The sequence below is a fragment of the Choloepus didactylus genome, chromosome 1, assembly GCF_015220235.1.
Source record: "Choloepus didactylus isolate mChoDid1 chromosome 1, mChoDid1.pri, whole genome shotgun sequence".
Classification (NCBI taxonomy): domain Eukaryota; kingdom Metazoa; phylum Chordata; class Mammalia; order Pilosa; family Megalonychidae; genus Choloepus; species Choloepus didactylus.
In genome coordinates this window covers 215084502-215098841 of record NC_051307.1, presented here as the reverse complement: position 1 = coordinate 215098841, position 14340 = coordinate 215084502, and the positions used below count along the sequence as shown (strand labels likewise).

The 14340-nt window shown below is 40.2% G+C and overlaps 1 pseudogene; it reads right to left on the bottom strand.

Annotated features, from left to right (window-relative positions):
- Positions 1–6502: 6502 nt before the first annotated feature.
- On the bottom strand, positions 6503–9145 carry LOC119506337 (annotated as a pseudogene).
- Positions 9146–14340: the final 5195 nt, after the last annotated feature.

Here is a 14340-nt window from a genome sequence, read left to right as displayed (position 1 = left end):
CTGAAGATCTGGTTCTAAAGTCACTTGTGCAGCTGCTAGCAGGCCTGTTTTTCACCTTTTAGGCCTTTCCATATACTTCCTGAGTGTCTGTATGACATGACAGCTGGAGACGAGAGAAAGACATTGAGAGATTGAGAGATTGAGAGATTGTGAGAGAGAGAGAGAGAGAGAGAGAGAGAGAGAGAGAGAGAGAGAGAGAGAGAGAGATTTATTGATTGAGAGGGAGACCCAGAGAGAGTCTAAGTCAGAAGACACTGTTTTTCTATAATTTAATCTCAGAAGTGACATCCATCACTTCTGCTGTATTCCATTTGTTAGAAGCAAACAATAAGTCTGGCCCCCAATCAAGGGGAGGGCATCATATATCATCTAGGGCATGAATGCCAAGAGTCAGGAATCATTATTTGGGGACATCTTACCCCAGGGAAATTTGCTTATCTTCTGGCTCCATTCTTTAATTCCTGAAGATAAAATCTCTTCTTACCTCATTAGAAGTTTCCTCTTCTAAGATTGTGGACCCAATGGTATATTAATTCATTTAACAAATACTCATTGAACATCTGTTGGATGCCAAGCATGTGTTGGAGCCTGGGGATAGGATATTGTCAGTAAGATAGATGTGTCCCTGCTCAAAAGGCCAGGGAGAAGCTTGGGGCAGATCAACGGGTAGGAACTGATTGTGCTATGTTTTCCCCACTGGGTATGAGCTACCTGAAGTAATCACACATTTTGTGTCCATACCTGCAGTCTTAGATTCTGTCTCCTCCAATTTTTATTAAAGGGTACCCTGGACTCAACTTACTCATAGGATCTTTTCCTCCAGCCGGGACACCTCCCATATGGAAAAGTAGTGCATAAAGGTAGGTAGGAAAGAGACTTTCTGGAACAGGCTTGGATTCCAATCCCAGCTTCACCCCTTACTAAATATTTGACCTTGTGCAAGCTACTTCTCTAAACCACCTTTTCCTTATCTATGAAATGGGGCAAAAACAGGGTCTACTCATAGGGGTATTATAAGGAGTAAGTGAGAAAATGTGTGTAAAGCACTTGGCACACAGTCTGACACACAGCAGACACTTAAAGAATGTTAGTGCTTCTGAATCATTGTTATTATTATTTTTAACTGCTATTATGCATTTGAGAGCAGAAATCAACAAGGTGAAGGAAGGCTTTCCTGGATCATCCATCCCTTGAATGATATATGAGTTAACTCAAATCCTTTCTGTGATAAGCAGAGCTGGGTAAAAATAAACTAACTAATGAAGGAAAGGGATATGTATTTTGACTCTGTATAAATGTAATCCTTTATGCAGTTGGAAAATAATCCTTTGGTAAATAGAGAAGGTGGAACATGTTCAGACTAATAGCGTTTAGTCAAAATGGTCAAATATTTAGCATGCCTGATGCAAATGATAGTTCACCCTCAGAGCTGTCAACAGTCCTTTCTGCACAAGTGTGCCCTTCCCTGCAGCACTCATTCTAGCTTCTAAGTGTGCACCCAGCCTTTCCAAAACTTCCTGTTTAAATGTATTCTGAATTTTCGACACACCCGCACATGCTGGGGATGGTGAACAGCAGTTTTAAGAACACATTATAGAAATGCCAATCTCCAGATGGATTTGTTTTGCTACAAAGTTAGTTAATGTTTGATTCATGAAATAGAGGGTGGGGAGCAGGTGTGGAGTGGGTGCTTATACCCAAATAGGATGAAATCCACCAAGGAATTGATGGCCAAAAAGAACAAAGAAAACTGAAGCAATGATGATATGAAAACTAATGATTTTCAGAATCTCTCCAAATTATTTTAACTCATCAAAGCTACAAGAGAAGGGGAAAGGAAAAAACAAAAACAAACCAACAAAACAAAAACAAAAAACAAAACCAAAAATGCATGTAAGCTAGTGGGTAAATGTTAACTCCTTTTAGCATTAAAGCTGTAAATTAAGCTATGAATTGGTTGTCTTTGAGACTGTCTGTTTTGGTACCGAATGGCCAAATGTGTGTAGTAGAACAAAAGCCTTAAATCTGTTAGACAGCTTTCCTTTCCTTTCCCTTCTGTTCAGTTCTGTTCTGGCCCTGCCCTTTCCTCACACTTCCTTTCTTTCTTTTTCTTTTAAAATAACTTTTCAGAAAAAGCACAACCAAAGAACACATGAAAGAAGCTAGAGGGACTCCTTACCAAGCAGACCCTTTCTATATTCAAGTATGTTCTAATTTAGACTCTGGAAATGTGGTTATGTAGTTGCTTCTTTCCAGTTCCTTAGATGCTGACTTTCCCTATGAGACGCTCAATGAGTAATGATTAAATAGTCAATGGATGGTGCCTGGGAGTCAGCCTGGGCTGTGGGACTTTGTGCTGATGCCAACTCTGCCTGTGACTGGATGTGTAACCTTGAAGGGATGGTTGTTCTGAGTTTCATTTCCTTCGTTTATAACACGTGGCTTACTAGGTTTCTGTGATCACTATGGCATAACCCATTCATTCTATACATATTTATTGAGCATCTACCATGTGCCAGCCCTGATCCCAACTTTGAAGATACAGAGATGAATAAAACACAATTCCTGCTGTCATGAAACTTGCAGTTCAGTGGGGGAGGCAGATAATAGACTAATAAATGACTGAACTGTGTAAGAATTTCCTATGGATAAATACCTAGGAGCAAAATTAGTCATGATGTCAGAAGCCATACACCCATTTAATTTGACTAAACCACTCTTTATAATGTCTGCATCAATCTACCCTCCCACTGGTAAATGATGACTCCTTATACCTACATCTCCACCAGCTCTCAGCATTATCCAGCTTTGTGATTTTTCCACGCTGATAGATTTAATTTGATTTCTTTTCTAATTACTAATGATTTTAATAATCTGTTCTGAAAAGAGACTCTGTACATTAAAAAATTATTACTGTTGATTTGAAAGAATTTCTTGTACATGCTAGACTTACACTGTCCAATATGTTAATTACTAGTCACATATGGCTTTTGAGTCCTTGAAATATAGATGGTCTGAATTGAGATATTCTGTAGGTGTGAAATACACATCAGATTTTATAAACAGTATGACAAAAATAATGCTAAATACCTCAATAATAATTTTTACAGGAATTCCATGTTGAAGTGATAATATTTTGACTCTTGGCACAAATGAAATATATTATTAAAATTAATTTTATCTTTCTATTTACTTTTATAATGTGGCTACTAGAATATTTAAAATTACATATGTACATTACATTTTATTTCTATTGGACAGAGCTGTTCTATATACAAATCTCTTTTTGGTTTATGCATTGCAAATATCTTCTCCCTGTTTGTGATAGCTCTATTAGCTTTTTCATGGTGACCTTTGTTGTAATCACATTCATCCGTTATTTTACCCTGTGGCTGATTTTTCTGAAGTTTGTTAAAGAAGTCCTTCCCCATGCCTAAGTCACAGAGATATTTTCCTACATTTTGTCCTATTAATTTTACTGTGTTAGCTTTCATATCCTTTATATGTGGTGTCCCATTGGGATTCAGTTTTATTTTCTCTGTGAGGTAAGTCAGTTTTCCCAGCACCATCTCCTAAGCAGTTCATCTTTTCCCATTGACTATGGTGTCCCCCTTTATTATGTTATTGTTTGTTAAGTTTCCATACAAGAAATTCAATTTAATTTGTTGACAACATTGGGAAAATTGGTTCACATAAGAACTTTGATTTCCAGTTTCAAGAGAACCTGGACCAGCTACATTACAAGTAGTCAAAAGCCATTTGTGGCTAGCAGTTACCATATTGGACAGTTTAAGTATAAAATATATAAGGAATTCTTTCAAATCAGTAGTAATTTTTTTTTTCCATGTCCATTCCCATAGGAAAATGGGCAAATTTTCAAGAGAAAATTCGGACCACCTGGCAGCACTGGGTGCATTCCCCCATAGCAGCCAGCCTCTGGGCCTGGGTATCCAATGGTTGCTCCTACAGAGGAATTAGCTCGTCAATCTCCCACAGTCCCCGACAATCCCCAGTGTCTCCTGAAACTGAAGCTGAGGGTCAGCTGCCATTTATAGCAGCACATGTGTTGCAGTTTTTCTTATGGTAGAGGTAAGAGGTAATGGAAATAACCTTTTGCCCCCTGCATCTCTAGTAGTGGGGTAAAGAAAGGCTGAGAAAGTCTGCCTGATTCCTTTCCATTTCTTTCCTAGCTCCATAGGTATTTGAGTTTGTCTCTTAATCGAGAATAATATTTTAAATAGTATATAAAACCCTTTTTCAAATGAAGTGCTAAGTGGAACCCCACGTGAAACTTTTCTGGTGGAAGTGGGCATGGTTGGCTTCACAGGTATGTGACCTGGGTAGTCATACAGGGCCCTGTGCTTAGAAGGGTCCCACATTTGGTTTCATGCTCTGTTTTTACCATCCTGAAGTTCTTAATAATTTTAGGTTTGATTCTGAATTTGTGTTTTGTAAGCAAAGTCCGATGGGACACACAGGCAGAGGAGATACACACAGTGTATGAGTCTGCCCTTCCTTGTCACCCCATTTACTAATAGCATTGCTGATGCCCCATAAGCTCAGAACTCCAGTGGACCCATGACATATAAGAGTAGAGTGAAAGTCCAAGCCATTACAAGGTAAGTGTGTTTATGTCTACAGCTAAGGAAGCAGAGGGCTGAGAGGCTGCACTTTCCATTCGAATCAGAACTTGTTTTAAACACAAAAAGAAGGCAGTGGCATTCTGAGAAACATGACCGACCAAGGAGCCCTATCATATCCCTTCTTGTTCTTGTTACTTCTCTGTATTAGCCAACCACTTATGCTGAAAATGATGCCATAAAAGGAAGAAGGATGATAAATCAACCCATAGTTCTTTTCCTTTCAGGTTTTCCTTAGTCATGAGTAAGCCAAAGGTAAAGAGTGTTAGTAGAATATTTGCATATTAAGAAATAAAATAAAAACAGCTGTTAGTTTTGTGCCACATTTCCACTGTTCTTGTAAGAACATAATACATATGCATGTATGAGCCACAAAATACAAATTGTGTAATTTCGGTGATTCTTCATACAAGTTAAATGCTCTTATATTTGCATTTAAAACTGCACTGTACAATATAAAGTTGAATGGTACAATTCATGCTAATAATTTAAATTTTAAATTTTTCCTTAACTACAACAACTTAAAGAGCAAATAAAAAATACCATAAGTTAAGAGAGAACACAGAAGATAAAAGAAGTGTCATATTTTAATACCTTTAATGATGCCTTTTTTTCTGCTTTTTGAACAAGGGACCTCACATGTTCATTTTGCTGCAGACTCCACAAATTATGTAGCCAGCCCTGGCAGTGGGGTAGAGGGAGGTTATAAAAGTCCAGAACTCCACCTGGCAAGCCTGTCTCTCTCAGATGCTCATGATGCATCTTGGTGGAAGCCTGGGCCTCTATTGGTCTAAAATAATAAACTAGTTGATTTCTCCTGGCTTTACTTTTTTTTTTTTTTTTTTTTAATATCAAGGACCATAAGGTCCATAAAGAAGAGAGCCTTGCTTATGGAGCTATAGGTTGCACAACTCCAGGAGGCACTACTTCCATGGAATGCAAATTAATGATGTCCCTTAAAAGTGTGTAGCAAAGTGGTCCTTCATACCTACTTCTATAATAAGGCCACAGAGAGGGAATGGCCAGAAATTTGAAGATATAAATCACTGTTGTCTATTTTAGCCATAGTTCTATTCCTTCTTCCCACTAGCTCCTATGCCACCACCTCCACTTCCACTCCCTGAATGTGATTTTCACCTCCACTTGCCACTTGCTCCTTCTAGAAGAGTTGTATTTGTTGTATCTCTCTCCTCTTTTTTAAGACCCTCATTTAAACATTCTTTCTTTTTTTTTTTTAGTTTTGATGATGTATTTTTATTGTGGGAAATATAAATAGGCAAAAAAAAAAAAAAAAGAATAAGTAAAAAGAAAGTTAAGGAAAAAAAAAACCAAACATTCATAATTTTACCACCAGGAGATAAGCATTGCTAACATTTTGTTAAACATGTTTTCCTTTCCTTATACAAACACCCCAATGTAAAAATATTTATTTTTTTATTCCTTTTTCAAAAATGGTACCACACTGTACATTTGGTTAGCTGCCTTTTGACTTAATATTTCATCAACACTTTTCCAAGTTCTTAAATATTTTCTTCAACATCCTTTTTTTTTCTAGTATATTTCAATATTACTGAATTTACTTTCTATTCACTTATTTTCAAAACAAGAAAACCCAACTGAAGGAGAGTATTAAATTTTTCTTCTGTCTCCACTCATGCCCTTTAACTTATACTTGCAGTTTTCAGGCCTTGTCCACTGGGGCTTCATCTCAATTCAGTTTCCATCCCTCCAGTTTCCCCTTTCCACATTCACAACACTTCTGCAACACTCCTTTTCTGTCAAGTCAGACCAGATCACATGTATCAGTGAGTTTCTATCCTTCATGTGCTAATTTGTACCAAAAGGTCAGTAACGGCTGGGCCTCATTCCTCCTTCAGGATACCCATTTTGGGAGAGAATGTGCAAACTGGGGTTCCATAGTTACCCATCATGATGGGAAGACTCTGATTTCTCCTCACCCTGGCTAGTAAACTGCTACCTGATTTTAAATAAACAGTAGAGTCTGTTTTTTTAAGACTAATTTCTGCCTCTTGGCTTCTTCCATTCTCCTGGGCATCAGCAGTCTTGACCACTCTGGCTATCCCCAGTCTCTTCAGCCTTTCCACTAAATTCATCTTCAACTGGCCAACATCAGGAGAGTTCCAGGAAGGTCTCAAGCCATACATCTCCTGGAGGAATGTTTCAGCTGGTCAGGAGGCCAAAAATTTTTCAAAGAGGTATGCTCGAGGCTCAAAGGGCAAAGGAGAAGGGCAAGAGTGAGATGGTAAAGTTGGTGCAGTGGAAGGAATAGTCAGGGCTTTGGGGAGAGGCTGGAGGGAGTTCTCTGAAACGGGGATGTGGTACACTTTAGAGGAGATGCCTCACTCTTGTAGAAGTTTGGCCAAGCTCCTGGTGCTACTCATCAGTTGGTGATGGATTCACCAATGCTGAGTCTATAAGACATGGCAGGAGAATTCACAACTGTGCCTGATGCATGTTACCACTACTACTTCCACAGGATAATGAAGGGAACCCAGAGCTGGGGGTGACCTGAGTGATGTCAGAGGGATGCAATATCCTACAGTTGGTGAATGTGAATGTCAAGTGTGTGCATGATAGATACTTTCCTGGGTTTGAGGCTGCACCTGCTGAAGAAATGGGTTGTAGGAAGATCCCTGTTACTAGTTTGGATATTGCAAGTTTCTATTCCACTTGAAGAGGCTGCTGAACCTGAAAAGTGATACCCTCCTCTTCATCCTCTTCTAAGTCTGAGAGGTGATAGATAGTACCCTTGGGCAACTGGGTAAAGCCTTTAGTGATGACACCTGGTAGTGGATCAAGGATGGTTCCCACGTTTGGTTAAGCAAAGTGCTGCCAATGGTGCAGTTTGTGATCCCTCAGGGGGCTTGACAGTTTGCAATTTTTGTGGCATAGAACCTCAAAGAGAACTGACACTTCTGAGGTTTGTGATCTATGACTGGTTGGTGCAGAGAGAGGCAAGGCTATCTGCACGGGTGCCACAACCACTAACCCCTTCTGGTTATCCAGAACCTGGATCTTCCACTCCCATTCTTCAGCAAAGAACTGCTTCTCACTTAAATAATTCTGTCAACGCAGACCAAGGTGGTGTAGCATAGCCAAATTGCTATCTCCAGAGGGTCCTGGTTGACCCCATCTTCTGAGAGTTCTCTGGAACCTCTTCCAAGTTGCTCCCCTGATTCAGTAGTTATTTCATCCTCTGCTTGCTGTAAACCAGACTCATAAGGTTTTGCTGTCATGATGACACTTAAGTGGTTAGAGCCTGGGATGGGTAATAGTTGGGAAAGGGACAGAGTGGCCTGTGTGTCATTGGCAGCCTTGACTGTATCAAATATCCATTTCTGTTGGACTTTTTGTTTAAAGAGACAAGATTCTTCATCCAAACTTTACTTTTTACTCATGGTTCCCTCAATCTCAGCTGCCAGAGATTCCCCAGTAAAAGCCCCATATGCCTGAGACAAGTAGAGATGAGCAGCAGGGCTAGATCAATACAAAGTTCCTTTGTTTCTTCTTAGGATTCATGTAACATTCCCAGATACTCCATATTTCTGTCCTGTAACTCATGTGGCTCCATTGTTAGTCGTCTTTGAGCATCTTTGGAAGCTTGTAGGTGAAGTCTCAGTTCTTCTTTCTCAATCACATGTTCTTTAAGTTCGTGCTGAAGATCTACAATCTGAAACAGGAGAGAGGATATCTCTTCTTGGTATCAAATCAGTTTATCATTCTTCTCTGACAATTCTTCAGTCATCTGGACATCTGAGCATTTGTTTCACAAAGTTCTTTAACATAGTCATTCACAAGGTGTTCCTTGTTTTCAAAGGTAATCATTTCTGTTTTTATGTACAAGCCTTGGATTGAAGAGCCAAGTTCTCTTCTTCCAGTTCTTTGAGCTTTTCTTGCAGCATGTCCAGCTCCAGCAAACCTTGAGATAAGCTAAATGACTCATTGAACCTAAGAGACGTAGAACAGCTGGAATCAGTTTCACTCTCCTCAGAAGCAGTGGAGACAATTCAAGGAAATGCATCTTTCTTGGATAGGTCATGCTGCAGCTGATCAGCTTGATCAAAGGCTTGTCCCTATTGCTCCTCCAGGGCTTCATTCTGTTCAGACAAGATGTGATTCTGCTTTAAGAGAGCTTGTCCAATTCGAGCAGCTAGCTCCAGATCACAAGCCCTCTCAGCCAGGAGATGTGTAACCATATCGATGTCATTGTAAGTTTTGGTCATCTGCTCTACCCTGTCTGTGCCTAGAATCATGTAACAGAAAGTCTCTTCAGCAAGGACAGGAGAGAGGGCATCAGATGCATTTTGGTGCTGCTGTGTGGGCTGTTTCCAGTCTTGGTTTTCTAGCAGACTCTTCAGCTCAACTTCAGGTAGATCCTCATTGGAGCAGACATCAGTGATGATTTCTGAGTCTCTGTGATTGATATTCATGAGGTTTTCTTCACCTGCTGGTGATGCAGAAATGGCATTCTGGGATTGACTCATGCAGGATCCTTTCTTACTTTGGTTGAGAAGGACAGCTTTGGTATGAATCAGCGTAAAGGCAATCCATCAAGCCCTTCAATAAAGAAATGGATCTGGTCATATGGCTTTTTCTTTTCATGAACAAACTTTTCTGATTAGTCAAACGACATCTGGAGCAGTGAGTGCTGTTACGTGATTATCATAACTTGGGTAATCATGACGGGAATGGCCCGCGTCCTCCGCCTTCCGCCTTCCACCCTTGCTCCCTCACGGAGAAGCCCCTAAAGCGTCGGCAGCGTGAGAGCAGGAGCGGGGGCTCCCGCCGCTGCCACTAACCGCCCGGCTGCGGTTAGCAATGCCCGGTCAATGGCAGCCTCCAACATCTATTTTATTCCGCCCAGCGTTCTTTTCAATGGTTGCAAACTATTCCATGATTATCAGTAGGTTTTTTTTTTTTTTTTTTTAAGTATCATTCTTTCCTTAATTACTCCCCTATTTTGGACATTTTTTTCACAATAATTCTTCCATGAAGTCCCTATAGGCGACTTTTCCCACACATCTATGATTATTTCCTAAAAGTCTCCCATGTTTAATCTTGTAAATGCACAAATCATTTCTGCTACTAACCAAACTTTGAGCTCACTGAGGTCACAATTCAGGCCTACCCATCTTCGTTTTCCTCAGAGTACTTTAAAATTAAGAGGTCTTCTGAAATAATTGTCAAATGAAATAATTTATTGGTATGCATTCTTCCTTAAACAAAAAAAAAATGATAGCAAGATATGAGAAGAGGTCAAATTTGCCAAGGTATGGCAGGCTTTTTAAGTCACCTATGCCTCCTCCTTCTGCCAGGTGGGTTCCTCCCACCTCCATCCTGTGTCTTTTTATTTTCTGAGTAAAAAACATCTGGCTCCACTTTCAATTGATTCACACAATTTATTTCACCAGCCTCTGGGCCTCAAACTGTTTCTAGATTTGCATTCAGCATCTACCCTGGAAGTCAATGGAGGCTGTGCTCATGCATCTGAGAATGTAATCTGCCCTTGAGTCATTATGTTAAACTGATTCCCCACTTTGAATTGTTTTGTGTGAAATAGGACTGTTTGCATTCCATTTACTCTTTACTTTCTTAATTAGAGTGACCTCCAGCTTGATTCCACCAACTGTTGGATTCTATTATATCTTTCCAGGAATCCCTCGTTTAATAAGGTTAACTTTAAATACTGCATTTCCTTGAGGATAGCATCCAATTTCACTCTCCTTTAGAGACAATAAATCTGAGTCCTCAATAAATGACTCCTGATGGAATTCTGGGAATATTGGAGTCATGTAATTTTGGAGGCCCTTCCTTTCATTGCTACATGGAAATATTGTTTATAACAGCTTTGTCTACCTTTTAGGAGGTCCTGGTTGCTAGGCCTCTATCCATGGAAAATCAGGACATTTTTTATTTGATGAAGGCTAACTAAGGCTTTCTAATGTTATTCTCTTCAGTCCAGAAAGTAAATGTATGCCACTGTCTTTCTATAACTTTTCTGTGAAGGAAAACAAAAACACAGTGATGGGTGAGATATGTTCAGGAACCATATGACGTGGGCTGATAAATCCACTTTCTATTTCTGCCTCTGGATTCGGCTTCACCCACCCCCTGCCCAGTATTGATGAAGTGGTGAGGTACTGGGACAATCATTAGAACTCTTTCCTCCCCTAGTCTCTGATAAGTCAGGTAGTTTCTACTTTCTAACTGATGTTGCTAGCTACCATCCCTTCCTTCCATGCTCTTGAATGGCTTTAATGCCTAACCAATCTCCTGAACTTGGAAGTTCCATGTCTCTTTTAACTTGAAATCTCCCTTTATTTGTCAGGAAACGCTAGTTTCTTTTCTCTCCTGCCATCGTGGAGGAGGATGATTCCTGTGGCAGCCCCCCACAAATTCTAAAATCCTGTACCAAGGGAAGCATCACCATGTCCCGTGTGGCTCTCGTCTACTTCTCCAGCCTCCCTCCTGCTCTACTCATGCTGTCCTCCCTTCAGGATTTTACGTTCTAAGGAACAGGGCAGGTTGTATGTGCTCCTCCTTCTGCCTGGAATGTTCGTCCTCAGTTTTCCCAGTTGCTGGTTCTTCCTCCTATTTGTGGACTCAGTCTAAGTCTCACCTCCTCAGAGATGGTCTCCTCCAGGGTGATGTTGTAATATTTAACCGTCCTTTCATAGGCACCATACAAACAGAACAAACTCCAGCACCAACAACCAGCACTTGTATTGGGACTAATGGGGTGAATACCAGCTCTTGCTGACTCACCTAAGCTCTTGCTTACTCATGACAGTAATTACAATCTGTAAATATTTATTTATTTGTGTATTGCTGTTTCTGTGTCTCTCTCTCACAACGGTCTAATACCCATGAAAGAAGGATTTTTCAATCTTGTTTACCTAGCACTTAGTGCTTTGCATTTGTTTGGGTCCAGACTGAGTTCGTGCAGAACATCGATTGGTGCTTCTGTGAAACCGAAGAACATGCCAGGCACAGAAGTAGACGTAGATTTATTGGGACTTACAGACAGGAGAGGGTCTCCGGTGGTGGCCATTCCAGAGGAATAGCACTCTGCAAGGGACAGGGGTATGCAAGGAGTAATATATGATTTTAGAACAAAGACATTCCATATGGTATTAGGATATTGGGTCTCTAGTATAATTATTAAAAGAGCCTAAAACCTGATGGTTTACTATGATTAGTGTCTAAGACTAAGATACAATCAATACCATTTTTACATCTGTGGTTACATTTTTCCCTCTACGGGGAGATTGTTTACTTTCTTGACCTTTGTTCTTGGCTAAAGCAGGTTTGTTAAGGGCATTTAGGAGGAAGCCTGAGCCATGGGCTGCCACAGCCTTGTACATAGTAGGTGCTTAATAAATACTTATTGAAAAATGAATAAATGAAACAGTGAATAGAAAAATTGCTTAGGGTTGTCAGTAATTCATCATGGGTTGCTTGTCCCAGGTAGATATGTATATGTTTGTGTGTTGTCATCTATGAGAAAGTCCCAGAAAAATATTCACAATGGATTCCTTGATTTTATAATTGAAAATGTCTATTTTATTGGAGGGTTGGTAAGTTCCATGGTGTTTTGATTTGAATCTGTTATGTACCCCAGAAAAGGCCATGCTCTTTTAATCCATTCCTATGGGTGCAGACCTGTTGTAGGTGGGAACTTTTGGTTAGGTTATTTCAATTGAGATGTGACCCATTCCGTTCAAAGCAGGTTTTAATCCTTTTACTGGAGACCTTTATGAGAGGATAAAGGACAGAAAAAGCCAAGAAAGCTTAGAGAGGAAAAGTTCTGGAGGACCCACAGAAGCTCAGAGAGGAGGCCATTGGAACCAGGAGCTGAAAGCAGTGAAACCCAGGAGTGAAGGACCAGCAGTTGCCAGCCATGTGCCTTTCTATCTGACAGAACTCTGGATGCCAGCAGCCTGTCTTCAGAGAAGGTATCATCCTGTTGATGCCTTACTTGGGACATTTTCACAGCCTTAGAACTGTAGATTTGTAAGTTCATAAATCCCCATTGTAAAAGGTAACCCATTTGTGGTATATTGCATTCTGGCAGCTTTAGCAAACCAAAACACATGGCATGTTGCAGATACAGCTCATCAGTAAGATTCTCGATTATATGGGCCTTCTCTGGCATTTTTCTTCTTGTATTATACAGTTTTCTGTACATAGTATTCCAGGAAGGGCTACTTTAAAAGCCCTGAGAGTGACATTGAGGGACACTGAGGGTGAAATTGTGGGCATTGGGTTGTACAGAAGGGCAGTCTCTATTTGCCACTACAGTGGCAATGGCTGTCCCATTATTTGCTGGGTGGGACTTTTAAAAAAATTTTTAATGGAAAACTTCAAACATTCACAAAGTAGAGAGAATCATTTCATGTATCCTATGTACCCATCACTCAACAATTATCTACATTTAGGCAATTTTGCTTAATCTTCGCCCTCCACCCCCATTTCCCTACCATTCCCCAACCACTCCCCTCACTGGGTTATTTTAAAACAAGTTTCAAACAGCATATTCTTTTATCTATTAATACTTTAGATCTGATTTCTAACAGATGGGCACACATTCTTTAAACATAACCGTAGTTCTATTGTCACACTTAAAACTTTAACAGTAATTCATTAACAATATGGGACTTAACAACTACTCAAGAGGTAGTACTGTAGTGCTGGAACCCTATGCGAGAAATATCCTGTGCCTCAGTTTCCTCATCAGTCAGACGGGGAAAATAAGTTAAATGAGTAATATACACGAAGCACTTTGGATTGTGCTTGCCACACCTTAGGTATAGTATATACACATTGGCTCTGCTACATGTGTACTTGTCAGATATCAGTGTTGGTGATGAGAACTTTCATTTAAATCTGATTCTTATTCTATGTGGATAACCCAGGGCCAAATTCAAGATTTGGGGGCCTAAAATTTATACAAGAAAGAATGCAAAATTATGTACGTAACTTATTTAGAATTTATTTAGAATGAGAATAGAAATTATAGCAAGCAAGTGGAGTCTCGGAGATTGAAGTCTCTTTCTTCTGAGACTTTTTAGGCAGTCGACCTGAAATGCTTACAGGTTGATGCTCGATGTCGGTCTGGCTTCCCCTTTCACCAAGGGTCGTTGTGTGGTTTGAATGAGTTGTTATATGCTATGTGCTTAGGACAGTGCCTGGTGTAGAGTAAGTGTTTTGTAAATGTTAATTATGATGGTTGGTCAGGCCATTCTCTGACAGAAGAAATACTGGAATAGGAGTACTTAGGGGAGGAGGTTGGGGAGAATGTCATAAGCCCAGATTGGGGCATAAGTAATGCCTTTGAGAAATCCAAGAAGTGGTGTTAGATAGAACTCAAGCATTTCACGATGATGATGATGATGATGATAATGATTATTGCACAGCTGATTTCACTTCAGGGTGAGCAGTCAACGAGCTGGTTTTTAGGCCACGGCTTCAAAATACCAGAAGGTAGATGTTGCTACCATGGAAAAGCCTGCATCCTCCTTAGCATTTCTCCCTCTCTGGGTAGTTAGTTCAGCTTCTTTAGGCAAAAGTTTCATTTGGGGGTTAAATGCTGACATGCAGTGCTGGGGCTGGATGATGGCACAGAAGAGGGAGGCCTAGGTTTGCTTGTTTGAGGTGGGAAGGGGAAGGTGAGAGAGGA